General features: G+C 41.3%; 1 protein-coding gene across 2 annotated transcripts in view; it reads right to left on the bottom strand.

Moving 5' to 3' along the window:
- The window catches only part of LOC126392363 (low-density lipoprotein receptor class A domain-containing protein 4-like), a 281,047-nt gene that overhangs the window by 37,167 nt on the left and 228,861 nt on the right, over positions 1 to 15,019 (bottom strand). The gene's annotated exons all lie outside the window — the stretch shown is intronic.

A 15,019-nucleotide genomic window follows, 5' to 3' on the forward strand; every position in this document is an offset into this window, starting at 1 on the left:
GAAATTTAAACTAAATAAAACTTGATAAGGCATTCAAAAGCATTTGAAAGGCATATTCGACACTGTATTTTGATTCAATAAAATGTTACTAAACTCCAACTCTGGGCAAATTAAATCAAAATTGCCTGCATGGCTGCAGAAGTAATTGAAAACATACTTATTGTATTTTGAGTACTTTCGGTGAACTGACCCTTAAATGTGTTACGACTCTTTTTGTTGTCTTTTCCTTTTAAAAAAATCTGTCTAAATAGATCTGCCTTCATGTGTGCGCCGGTGTGTTTTTATGTGTGGCTCTGCTGATGAAAGAAAAGGTTGATTCAGCTGAGGTCAAGAGGATGATATTAAACGAAGCATTTTTCTTTTGTGTTTTTATGATATCTTCAGAATTCACTTTATTGAATCGACATGGGGAGCAGAGGAACAACACAGACTTGACATCTCCTTCCTTCTCTTCCTTCTCCCCTTCTCCCCCCCCCCCCCATCTCTTTTCTTCTTCTTCCCTGTTGTCTTATCTTTCTTGCCTTCCCTCTCACACTCCTTCTTCCCCACCCACACGCCCTCTTCCTTCCTTTTCTCCTCTCTCTGTCTCTCTGTAGAAGTACCACTTGGGGAGTTCAGCTCTCGGCGAATGCTGCAGAATGAAAAGAAGCATCTGACTCGACGAGGTAGAACTCGACACAAAGTCCGAGTGTAAGCAGAGATATCAACAACTTAGCAACACCCACGCACAGACGACACACACTTTTTCTCTCGTTTTAGTAATCTTTTCAGTACTTCTTGTGCTGATGTGATAGCTTACACTTTCTATTCACAGGGCAGGAGTCAGGTCAAGATCATGGTGAGTTAAGCCCAATTCATTGGACAGCTTTGAAGAAATGTTTTAGGTGAGGTGTTTTTAAAAAATGCAGTTTATTCTGAGTAAAACTGGGATTTTTTAAAAGCAGAATTAGACATTATTGGATTGAGGCTGATTCGCAGCCATTAAACGCTGCATGAAGCTGCAGTCTGACTCTGTGTGTGTGTGTGTGTGTGTGTGTGTGTGTGTGCTTCTGCAGACAAAAAACAGCTGAGAGGGCATGTCTGTCACACTCTCTGTGCTCTGGCTCCTAGACATTCAGCCAGGCTGGTAGACATTCAATGCAGCAACAGTCACATATTAACTGAGAGAAAGCAATTTGGCTCTTGAAATGGGACTCCGCACAGTCCCACCCGCCTACTCACACACATATACGGATACAATTCATCATGGCAAGCAAGTTTCTTATGAGGAACCATAAACTCTTCCCATTAAGATTCTTGTCTCATGAAAATATAATTGCTGTAAATGAGCAGCCCAGGGTGCCGCATAACTGGTAGGGGACTAAGTGTTTATGGAAAAAGCCATTATTACAATCGCAAATGCAAAGAATTTTTGAAAATTTATGACAATAGAGGGTGCAACTTTTCAGGATTTGTAATTTATTGATAAAAGCATCACTGACAGGATGGCGCAGACGTGGACAAATATCAATGGGGCCCTTTTATGAAGCCTCACCTGGCGCAGACCGCGGTGTAGGTGATGTGCTGGGTTAATCTGGCCGACAGATGGGGCAGGCTGTGGGTAAGCGGGGGCCATGTATTGCGATAGTCTTGGGACGGCACTGTGCTGGGCCAAGCCGGATGCTGTGACTATGACCTATATTAATAATTCACATGCAGGATCTCCATGCTGCATGGAGCAGGAGCCCTAATCATCATTAGCGACGCTAGCCAGGAGCCACGTTAGCTTCCAGCAGAATGCCAAGCGTGAAGATCAGAGATGGGAGATAGACAGGTAGAAAGTATGCCATCCCTGTCTTCCTCTGATTTCTGTCTAATTCAAACTGAACCATACTATAGAAAGAACGGCGGTGTGTGGTCAATGTGTGAATCTCAAAAAGTGGTTAAGTTTAACTAAAATGGGCACTTTCAAACACTTTCAGTTAGCCTAAAACATACATTTGTCTCTTTAGCTTTCGTTTAATAGGAGCAATTCTGAATATTGGAGAATAGTACTGTGAGAAGGATTGCTTTGATACCCAAAGGTGAGATGTGAAAGCTTCTGGGGAAACCACATTCACCAGTATAGACTTAATATTCCAGCATAGCAGTCTAGTGAAAATCATGTGATCATGTCTATAGAGAGCTGCAGGCCTGCACCTCCCTAAATTTAATCACATTAGTGGATAAGGCTAGTGTTATTCTATATCTTTTGGCACTCAGTACCAAGACTTTCCTATTAAAGATGTACATTTTTTAAGACTCTGTGAAGCAAAAACACATTTTCCCTATTTTGATCCTGTGTCTCTGTTAACTTAGCATATTTCTCCTGTTATTGATGTAAAAAATAATAATAAGAGTATTTTCACATCAAAATCCCTTTTTCTGTAAAATGGTTTCAAATGTTTGATAAATCATCCTGCACTCAGAGATGTTACCAAAAATTAATCAAATCAAATGAGACTTTGGGCGACTGGCTAGCCACACCAGTCATATAAAACACTTCGCCATTTGTGGGTTGTGGTGGCTAACAGAGCAATATGGAGAGAGACAGAAAGAGATGTGTGTTTGAATATTAGTTGTTTTCATTTCCATAACAATGTGGCAGAGGTCCATTTTATCAGTCTCTCCCTCTGACTTATGATCCAATGGTATGTGAGGGGCCAACAGTCCACTGTAGTCCGGTATCGCACTAAACTCTAAACATGCCCACTTTTTCGCAGTCCAATCAAATGCAAAGGATTTCATTTAAATCCCACTGTTACTGTACACCGATCAAATATTCCGCAAGAGATATGTCACAGTACAGAATCTAATGGCGCTATAATTTCAGTGTTACTGGGACAGTAACAGTCACATGTATGCAGTCACAGTTAAAAAAAATCAATAGCTTTCTAAAAATAGCTGGCCACTGTAGTGTTGAGCAAGCATTACTCAAATAAGAGTAGCCTGTAGAGTGTGTGTTTATGGCAATGAATGAACATGTCACCCAGTGCAACAGTGTGGCTCATCTGGAGCTCTTTGACACAGAGGAATCAGGCTTTGATGCACATTAAATACTTGTCAGGAGCAACAAACCATTGTTGGATTGTGTGTTTCACAGTATGTTGATGAAAAGACAAACACAGAAGATTGCCAGCCTTATACTTTAATCAAGAGTACTTTCCATCTCTTGACACCAGTTCATTTTGCTGTTTCATGGGCATACAACTTCACAAAAATCAAGATGGGAGATAATCTCTCCTTGAAAAAAAACAAATCTCCATCCCATATGTCTGCAAAGTTGACCATGCAGACAACAACACCAACTCATTAAGATGATGATGCTTGATAACTTAGTTAGCAAGACAATAATGATCCAAAACACTTTGCATAACAAGTGTCAGATACATCTGGGACCTCCAATGAGTCTGCATGAAGGAAGGGGGTGGAGGAGAAGAGGAGAGGAAAAGGAGACGAAGAGGAGAGGAAATAAATGAGAGAGAGGAGAGGAGAGATGCTGTGTTATGGTTGGGGGTTGGGAGTCAAAGAGGCAGGCCAGACCAGACAGCCTCTATCTCCCTCTGACCCCCTGTCTGAGTCTGTGTGNGGGGGGGGGGGGGCTGGTAGGTATCAGACACCGCTGTCTGACTTGTGTGTCTGGGTGGGAAGGGAGAGGGACCAAAAAAAATATATATATCAGACAGCCCTCTGAATCACCACTGAAGACCAAGGAGCACAGAGACAAGGAGAAGGATCTGAGAAACCAGAGGCTTCTTTTTCTGACGCCCACACACATCCTTTACTACTTGACTCCAGGCTGAGAGGTTAAACTGGGTTAAAATGTAAAAAAATAATAAAATACCCCACAGACATCACTTGCTCACCACATAATGTTCCAATACCTACTCCCAGTATGCACTGAAGGGGAGCCATGGTGCATGGTGCATATTATTGGCATGAAATTGGTGGACCAAAACAAAAATGCGAGTTAGTCTGGAACCTCTCAGTTCATTTTTTATTTCCAAGGGGCGTAATCAATGGGCATTAGTGTTATCAAAAATTTTGATTTATCAATAAATATTGATTCTGAATATGTGAAACAGTTTCAATATTCACTTTCTACAGTACTGATGCACTGGTACCACAGTTTGATGGTTAAAGGTGTTTTTGCTTACTCTAATAAAATATTTGAGACATCGGGACGGGGCGAAAAAAGGTGTTTGATCAATCTGTGGGTCTTAAAAAACGTCTCATGGGAGCTCCTCTTGACAGTCATTGTCTCATACACGACCCATATAGGTTTTGATTGGTTCATCAGATCTCAAGTTGCTGGAAATCTGTTCAAAGTTGAGAGGGACAGCAGCAAATAAAACGTGAGCTTGTGAATTCGTCTGGTTCCCAGGCAAGCATATTATGTGACGACAGAGAAAAATCCAGGGCTGATCTGTTGTTTTTTTATTCAAAAACACAAAGGCTGCCTATTCTCCTGCCTACCTTTATCTCTATCTCCTTCTCTCTTTCTCTGCCTCGAGTGTAATCCTTGTAATTTCCTGTGATAAGGTCAGACCCAGAGCAAGGCCTTGTTAGGGCGCAGCCAGCGGCCCTGCTAGAGCAGGCTGTGGATTTAGCCCCCCTTTGACAGGATGGTGCTGGAGTGTTGAGGGAATATGGCACTGACAGGGAAGCTGAGATGGTACAGGATAGGAGGGAGAGTTTGTATAGCTTGATTATGTAAAAAATACTTTTAATGTTAAGTGTAGAGAGTTAACACTGAGTTTAGTATTACTATTGACTTCTACCCCCCACCCTTGTGTGTGACACATTAGGACCACATGAGATTAAGAGGCTCATTTGAAATTAAGGGCCATTTTATCAAAAATGATATGAGAAATGCAGCAAAACAGTGGATTATTAATCCTGGCACCAACCAGCATCGGGCTAACGGTCATGGGTGCATACAGGCTTCTGCAGTAGCAGCCTCTCTGTTGCTACAAACTACCTTAAACATTATATAATACCCAAAAATAAAACATCTATGGATTATTAAAAACCAAAGGCACACTACAACGCTTTCCTTTTTTGCAGCTCAGATTCCAGGCAAGCTGAGGTGTTTGTTTTTTTTTCAGTGAGAGGCTTCTTCATGGTGCTAAGCAACACGAAATTGCTTGTCAATCACTACACATAACAACAGTTATATTCAGGCAAATTAAAAACAGCAACAAGAACTACTTATCATCACAAGTGGAGCTCATTCACACATGATCAGTGTCTTCTTGCAGCGGGTGACAACAACTTTTGGTTGTGTTTCTTGAGGAAATCAGTTAAAACTGATCTGCTGCTCTGAAAAATATCTAAAACTGAAAACTAAAATGAAAATCATCCATTCTGTAATTTTATCTGTTGGGAATAACGCAACAATTTCTCCTAAAAACAATGTAATTTATAATCCAATGCATGATTCTGACAGAAAGGCAACTGTGTCCAACAAGTTAAAGTAGCACGACTGATGAACGTAAGACCCTCTTTGCTACCAGGAATTATCCTGTACCAACGATTCAGTTATGATTAAGCCATATTAAGCAGACAGCCAGACTCCAAGTACAAACAAGGAATTCAGATTAAGATTTCCCTCTGCCAAATCACACTTTGCTGTGAAATGTCTGGCAACCATTCTGACAGGTATGTTTCTCTGTGACTTGCCTGATGTCTGTAATTAATATGCACTGTATGTGATGCCTCCTGGGGTCAATTTCAGCTCTGACAAACTTCAGATATGGTTTGCTGATGAAATCCTTGGTGCTTTCTCGCCGCATTTACACCTGCAGTCTGATCACCAAGGATAAATCTTACTATTATCAGGTCAGACAGGGTTCAAAATCTGTTCTACTACATATTCAAAAGATAAAGTAGGAGTAATCCATTGATTAGGCATCACATTGCATATCTGAAAATGTACTTTTTGACTTCTCTGCCAAAGAGACTGTGGCCAAGCATTTTTTTTTACCAGCCAAAAATAATTGTCTGTCTGAGTCACATATATATTTGTTTCAGTACATTTCATCGAGATAATTAAGTATTATGCTGAAAACAAACTTAAAGGAGAGGCCAGAGCAAAATCTGAAGCAAAATGATTTTAATATACTGATGAACGATTAATCAATTCAAGCCTGAGTACAACTCAAGATGACTCGATCTCAAAGTTCTACTGAAGTATTTTCTATTTAATGTACTTAAGGATCAATCATAGAAGAAAAACTGAACTTCAACCTATCGATCAACTCATCACACTGCTCAGTTCAGTCACCCTCTTCTGTCTGACCTCCTGCTCCTGACTGAGTCCTGACTGGCGGCAAGTGATAGTTTAGAGAAGTAGTTGATGTTTCAGTGCTGCGAAACTAGGAGCACTCAGTTTCAGGCACTATTCAGATGCGTGTAAAAACACATCTGATACCAAAGCCCGATTGAAACTCTCAGCATAGTTTTTTTTACTTGACTATTCTAGTACAAACATTTAGCACCATTTGGCTCGATGCATGGAAATTTGGCGCTTGGCAGGTGTTAACTTGGGATTCTGATCACTCTTATGACGTTGTCAGAATCACGATGGACAGCTTTTTGACAAGGATTAAAATCGATGCTGCAGAACAAGACATAATATCTTTTCATTCCACACATTCGTCTTCCTATACTACCCACAATGCAAATATTGATGGGAGATTTGGGTGTGTGATGCTTGTAGGAGCTAATGTAGCTTCTAGCTGCTAGCCTGCACCTCACTTCTTTTGAACTCTTTTGAACTCTTTTCAAACTTGTAGCCTTCAGCCCCAACCAATGCTGACTGTGATGTCACTTGAGCCAATTCATCAGCGTCACATGGGTTCCTCTGGAGACACATTAGGTTTTACCTTTTTCCATATACGCAGCAGTACTTCCCAAGTTTCCCTTTGGTGGAGTTCCCCCTTAAATGATAGCAGGTGCGTTTGCATAATGCTTTGACAAAAAAACATCTGTCTTACACTTACTTCTATGACCTAACAAGGTAATCTAATCCTACTTCAACAAACAGGTAAACTGCTGCTTTCTGCGTCATTTCCCTCAGGTGAATTTAACACAGGTGATGGATTAAATATTGCATTAACTATAATAGGCTGGAAATAATCCAGTAATGTAAGCAGCTCTCTTTTCTATCTTAGTATTAAGTGTACAACTCCATACAACTCTTGTAACTGCAACCTGAAGCGTCTGATGACCTGTTAGTCTTTTCTTCTGCTTGTGCAAGAGACAGTTTGAATGTCAGTCATGCAGATTTTCTTTGTATAAGGCATGAAAATGGTTATAACCATACGTAGTTTTCTGGCAGCAGGGCTTTTAAATGCAACTAAAGTCCCCCCACTGAAGAGCCTTCTAAACCGCCCCCACACCAGCGACACCCTTTTGGAAACTTCACGTAAGCCTCTTCAAAATCCAAGGAAAATCCTGCAAACCACTTGAAGAGACATGCCATTATTCCACTGTCTGGGTGTTCCTGCGCACATAAACAAACGGATTACCCAAAATCTGACAAACAGCGGGCGGCACAGCATTTCTGCTTGATTTTTTTCCCCCTCCTGTTTTGTTTCATACGATGCGAAACAGCATTTGTAATTTCAAAGCAATAATCGCTGCTTTGTTTCATGTAAGGAAAGAGACAAGACATGCAGTGAGACTGGGCTCACAAAGGGTAATAAACATGCCAGCCATTTGATTTGTCTCAATGCTGGGAAAAACAAATCTGCTACAAGGCAAAAAAAAAAAAAAGACATGGTGTGCTTGTGTACTGTCTGCCACCGTGTGTCTGGAGCGCAACGCCTTGATCGACTGTAATATGTCCTGTCCATGTCCACAGACCTGGAGTCATGAGACATGCAGCAGACAGCGGGGCTGATTCATTCACTGGAACTCTTTAGCAGCTCAAACAGTCAAACTGTGTGTAAATAGATGTTGACCGAGACAGCAGACTCCTAACAACCCCCAACCACCACCATCACACACACACACACACTTGACGGATGGCCTGTCTTAAAACACACTAGGACTACAAATCTGCCCTGGTCCCAAGGGCATTTTGGGAACTAAGGGAGGAGGTCTGGGGTGTGTATGTGTGTGTGCGTGAGGTTGGGGGTGCAGAATCTAGACACAAAGGGAGTTCCAGCAGCCAATGACGGGGTTGTGAATGCTACTAGGGCTGGAGTAGTGAGCGGTGAAAGTGCTGCCAGGACAAGTGGACGGATGTAAGGATTGACCTTTTAGCTGCATTGGACTTTGGAAGTCGCTGCCTGAACTTGACCTGTTCAGCTGAAGTGAGACATGCTGCTCCAGGCTGCATTTTCCACACTGTTTGTAGCTTCAAGGGTTGTCAGTTTGATTCCAGAAACACAGGGCTGCGCGGCCAACAAGATAAGATTGTATGGGAAAAAGCAGTGAACGGTGGTCAGGCTGAATTTAGGTTAAAAAAAACTGTCTAAGAGGAAAGCATACCAAAAAAGCCATGACAAATCCTATTCCTGCTGTGCTAACATGACATAATATACAGTTAAACATAGTGGACGCTGGTGTGAGGCTCAGGAACACAGAGACAAAGACACATTCAGTCCAAACAAACAAGGGAAGTCACACATCAACCACACAGCTTCTATCCACAGTGCTGTTCTGCACTACAAAAAAAAAGGATTTCATTTTACAAAGGTGCCCTGTGGCGTTTTCTTGTAAACAAACACGTTATGTTTACATTCAGTGTTACTCACCAAATCGCACTGCGAGTATCCTTCAAGCCTAACAAACATGATGAATGCGAACAAAATGCAGCGTGATGAAGGCATACAAACAAAAAGGGGAACCACTCGCAAAAGCATCACTCCCCTGTGTTGAAGTGGTCAAAAACCGACAGAGAAGTTTCTGTTCTCATTAAATAATTAAAAAAATTAAATCAGTCAGTGAAAGGAAATTTAAGCTCCTTCACTTCTTCTTTCAAAGTTGGCTGACTTCACCAGAATCACGTCAGAATTTGATTTAAAAGTCTTGCTTAAAGTAAAACTCATTATTAACAGTCGCTACATTGAAAAAGGAATCTCTCTTGGCATTTTTTCATCTGCTTAAAAAGGAATTAAGATTTACTGTCTTCAGCCTCGGTGAAACTTTGTTCCAACCAGCATCACACAACTCCACCAGGAACACAAAGTTTAGATACCAAATATGTACAGCTGAATTTTAGGTGAAATGTGAATAAATGATGCATAAAGTGTCGAGAATGTTTCTATCTGATGGAGTGGTGCAGCCATAAAAACATGCAGCCTTGGGGTTAAATATTTCAATATGGAGCTACAATGACAAGTTGATTAAAATTCACTGGTCCCATCTCCTTTCATGTGAATATTTACTGTTTTTCCAGACATGTGAAAACTCCTGGAAATGTTCACCATTTGCTGGCATTTCATTTTTGTTGTGTTGACTGCCTTGGCCTAATAGATGGGCCAGCGCAGAGGTAGTCCCACCATGTACTGCCACACCAAATTCCACTTTCAAATTCAACACCTTTTTTCCTTAAATATTCAACAGTTAGCCTACTTTTCCAAATATTTGTCAGATACTTTTCCAAATCCACGTGAACCACTCTTCACACCAGCGTGAACTAGATCCACCCGCACAGCACTTATAAAGAAAATGTCACTTTTAAAGCTGATTCATTGCTCCCATTACTTCCTTCTTTCAAAACAGTGGTGAAGAACACAAAGAGCAAATGATACGAGTTAAGTTTTATCAACAGAGACCAATGGGGCCTAAACAGCACTACCAGTATGTTTTAACCCAACATTCTACAGTCTAGCTCAACTAAAGACACCACAACACCAAATCCGTCAGCATGCTAGCATGTCGATTGAGTCCGTCTGTAACTAGTATCAACTGACAGTATTATATTCACATCATCTGTTCTACTGACTTTACCAGTTTAGATAACAGAAACTCAACTGTCCTGCTGTTATTACAGACTTGTGAACTAACCACGGACACTTGCCTCGTTCTCTGACTCATGGCGGTACACTGCTGCAGTTAACGGCCAGTGGTGCGCCACTGCAGAATGAATATAGGCGAAACACTGGAATGATTATTTGGCTTTTTTTTATGGCCTGGATGCCCACTAGCCGTGTACAATTATAGGGGAAAACTGAACTATAAAATTATACTTGTTATAGAGTATGTGTGGTTCTGTCAGAAAAAATACCATAATCTTTAAGTAACATAAGAGTACCCTTGAGAGTATTGGATTTTAAGTGGTTAAACAACCAAAGCTATAGACTAAATGTATTGTTAAGAGTAATATTTCAGAGTCCTGAGTTGCAGTAGTCTGTTATATTGATGTAATTGAGAAAACCAATACTCTCTCCAGATAAACTTACAATATGGATGTTTTTGCAGTGTGCACTCTACCAGTATGTGTGTTAAAGTCACCTGGGCCAGCAGAGTGCATCTGCAGGTCAACTCCATGGTGTATAAACAGGGTCTGTGCACCCCTCCAACTTACATAAAACAAGGAGCTCTTTCTTAACCCCCGCAAGTTGAGCACCACTGTTCACTGCTGTAACCCCTCAGCTCAGGAGAGGTGGCAGACTAAATAAGACTCCTCTGAGAGACACTAACCAAGTGTAGAAATTCCCTGTGAAATTAATTACAGGAGCAGTGATCGCAAAATAAATCTGTCTGGGAGGAAAAAAAGATTTCTTTTTTTTTTTTTTTTAAATGCTGTTTGGTTGTCTTTGCCACTCCCCTCCCCGAGGTCTCAGAATTTCTATTCAGACTTGGAGTTTGAAGTCTCTTTTTTTCCAGGGCTCATTATTGAAATTCATTAATAATAAAACTAAATAAAAACCAAACTAATTCCTAATGAACAGCACCTCCACAAACAAACCAAACAAAAAAAGAGGCAAAAAACAAACCTCAAACAAACAACAAAGAGCTTAGTGAGAGATTGGATTGGCTGTCTGGCGGGAGACTGCAGGGTAAATATTGGCTGAGCCTGAGAGTGCCTGTCTGCGTGTGTCTGTGTGTGTGCATATATCTAGGTGTAAATGTGCGTGTGTGTGCCTATGTGTACATCTTTGTGTATGCGTCTGAGGGAGAGTCAACAAGTAGCCCGTGTGTGTGTTTGGCCTGAGGTAGTTGACAGATGACCCTGCTGCCACCTACACACTAACACCACTCATACACAGGATTACAGATCAGGCCGTTTACATCCGTCTGGCTGGCTGGCCCCTGCTGCAGGCTAACTGTTACATACACAGAGACGCAGACAGCCACTCGAGTCTCTGACACTCGGACCTAGGCCTTTCCCAGGAGGCAAGTGCATGTATACTGCTATGCTGTTATGTGCATATCAAAAGAACCATGATAATAAGATATTCTATTATGATAAGATATTCTAAGATTATTCCAAACAAGGTTTTTAGTTCTATCTCTGGAGAGACACATTATAAAACTTCTTCACAGTTATGGCTAGGTCCAACGTTCTTACATGATAAATGACTTAACACAAGCAACCGTATGAGAATTTAGGAGTAAAAAACTGGCAATCCACTATCTGATCAAAGAGTAAGTAAACAGGAATACAAATCACACCAGACTTCAAATGCCAGTTTTCTGTACTTGATAGTTTTGGATGTTCAGTGCTATGGACACATTTCGGTTATACTAAAAAATAGCGCAATTCTTTTTCTTTCTTTTTTTCAGGCAGAAAAGCAAAAATTTAAGAAGGTGTTTGCTGTCGCACAATCATAAAGTGATTTCTTTTTTGCTCAATTACTGTCCCAGAAATAATTGCAATAAACAATATTATTGTCATTTTAGAGGGATAGTTCAGATTTTTCCATTTTCATAGAATGTATATTAAACAAAGTAGATGTCAGTCAGCACGCCCCCAATTTGGAGAAGCAGGCTGGAACCCCACAAGAAAGGTAAGCAATGTACTGCTGTGGAAGGGTCAGCAACAAAATGTGTTTTAGCCACCTAAAAAAGGTCCCATCTTAAAAACACCAATATCAGTTTAAGCGTATGCTATGTTGAGGCTTTCCTTTACGGCAAAATCCATTGAGATAAATAGTGATTTAAGATTGCTGAAAATAGTTAGCTTGTTTGTGTTTTGTTGTACTGGCATTTCAAAGGGTTAGCTCAGATTCGCCAAAGTCACACAATAACACAAACTAACGAACTGATCGAAGTAGCAGTAGACCTGCACCTCCCGTGTACAGCAAGCTAAAATTAATGTTTTTGTCAATGCAGTCTGGTAGCTTTGACAACAGCAGAGATGAGTTAACCGCTTTCCCATTGGAATGGGCTGATGGAAAGGTAAAGTGGTGAAAATACTCTAAATATAACGTACACTTAAACTAATGTTGATTTTTTTCAGGTGGCTAAAAAAGGTTTTGTTGCTGACCCCATCCACAACAGTACATTGCTTTACTTGCGTGTTGGACTCCAGCCTGCTTCTCCAAACTGGAGACGTGCAGACTAACATCGTACGTAAAACATTGACCATGGATAGGTACCCCAAACAACCCCACCTCACAAAATCCAAACTATTCCTTTAAGACCACTTTATGCCACTGATATAATGATAATATTAATAGCCTAATAACGCAAGTACAACCTTTCAAAAAGCAATGGATGCTTAGGGGCTGAGTCTTATAATGGAAGTGAAAACACTGCTGTTTATTCTGGCAGCATGTTGGCTAAAACTCTGGTGACAACACAAGAGCAATATCATACAATACATGGACGTGAACTACATTATTTTTGCGGACCTCGAGAAAATGATCATGACAAGCCTACTACTTCCTTACTGAATTGTATCATTTCTTGGAGGCAAAGTTACGACCCTACACTAAAAAAGTTCCTGTGTAGTTTAATCAAGTTTTTGGATCTTAACATCCTCGTTTTTTTCAGGTCATTTTCCTGATTGCCCATGCACTTTCGTTTTGTTCAAGAGTCTCCTGGAATCCATAATACAAAACAAACCACCTCGCCGCTATCAAGATGACGTCTCTTGATTGGAAAAAGAAAGGCTGTTTGCATTAGGTACAAGTGAAATGACCTCACACAGTTGGCATATGGTATTTCCCCACCTGTTTAAGAAAGACAGACTGACAGGAGTAAGAGTCAATACGAGATTAAATGACTTAAGAGTGAAAAAATGTTTGCAGAGGACCTGCCTGTGGTGTCGCCCTGCAGGGACGGTATCTTCACAGAGAAATCTAACTTCCCATAAAATTAGACATGCAATTAGATGAGTAATAGCTCCTATCACCGAGGGTTAAAAAGTATCAACAGACAGAGAAAAAAAGGTATTTTCTGTGTCTGCTAACTGTGGCATGAAAGCACATGCACAATTAGTTCAACAAGTCTTTATGAAGCTGTGCTGCTTGATCTCAGGACTTTCTAATATCTCAGGACTTTCTAATACCACACCTGCGATACGAGATAACTGCACAGCACAATGAATCCAAGCACAGCAACAGCTAGAGACGAACACTTGTTAAAGGTCTCTGCATTTCAAATTCTACATGCGAATCCCAGTGTGTAGGCAGAGGTTCGATTCCTGGCTGTGACACACTGTCTGCACTGTGATCCCTCTATGTTCGTAGTCCCTTTCAATTTTCCTCCTCGTCTGAATAAAGAGGAAACACACCAGTGAGACCGCCTGCTCCGCTTAAAAAAAAAAAAAAGGCAGACTGTAGCTCTTTTCTTCAGCCAGAGAAATCATCAAAGCATGAGCTACATTATTCAGCCCTGCCGAGTCTGCATGACAACACAGCCGACAAACAAGAGCTCTTTTCAAACCAGACGGCCACTACAGTAGGACACAGCTATTTCAAACCACTTGTGAATGGAGCTCCCTCCAACTAGTGAGACGTTCAGATGATGAGAAATACATTGAAAATAGCAGGCCGGCATTTATTTAGCACAAAACACAGATGCATGCTTAATCCTATAGACACCATGCAGTGTATTTTGCAGTTAAATAAACAGCAAGTATCAATCAGCAATATTATTTGACTTTTTTGCTCGTCTGCTCAGTTTGGAAGTCTCAGACAGTCCTACTGGATTATCTAATTAGTCTCTCTCCTCTGTGTGTGTGTGTGGATGCACCAGTTCATGCCTGACTGTGTGTTTTTCCTGGCTGGCAATACGATGATGCCACAGAAAACGAATGGTAGAACACCAGTCCGTCTGCCAGACACACACACACACACACACTTCTTGGTTACAATGTGGCGTCAGCGCAACCACACTCTGCTGCCAAATCTACATCTAATATCCTGCGTTCACCTCACTTTGCCCAGGCCTGGCCTCGGCCCCAATGGAAATTACACATCACTGTAACTCTGTCCGTCCGTCTGTAGCCTGTATGTGTGTCTGTCTGTCAATGTGTCTGCCTGTCTAGTTTCGGATGTGTCTTTCCGCATCTCTGTTTATATCTCTGTCAGTACTTGTCTGGCTGCCTGGTTATGAATCTACCCGCCTGTCTGCATGTCTGCTATGTACCCCTGTCTTGTTTGTTTGTCTTCATCTGTCTGTCTGCAGATCTGTCACACTGGATACATACACTGTGTGGCTGTCCTTTGCATTTCTACCTGTCTGCCTGCATGCATGCATGTGTCTGCTCCTCTGAGTGTCTATGCTTCAGTCATAAAGAGGAACATCTGCAGTGGATCTAGCAGGCAGCACTGTTAGGGCAGAGCTGATAATGATAGTTTCTCTCTGGGCTGCTCAGAAGGCAGACAGACATAACATACCATTCCAGCGTTTCCTGTCTATGCTGACAGGCAAACTATTTAACCCTCTGTGGTGATCCCTCCGAGCATATGCACAGCCTGGCAGGCCTGTAAGGCTTATTCTATCAGTATTAATATGAAAACAGCAACAATGGCAGGAAACATCTAGTAAAAGTAAAGCACTAAACTTAAAGTAAGAAGAAACAGCAAAGGAAAAC

This window comes from Epinephelus moara, chromosome 6, assembly GCF_006386435.1.
Source record: "Epinephelus moara isolate mb chromosome 6, YSFRI_EMoa_1.0, whole genome shotgun sequence".
NCBI classification, from domain to species: Eukaryota; Metazoa; Chordata; class Actinopteri; order Perciformes; family Serranidae; genus Epinephelus; species Epinephelus moara.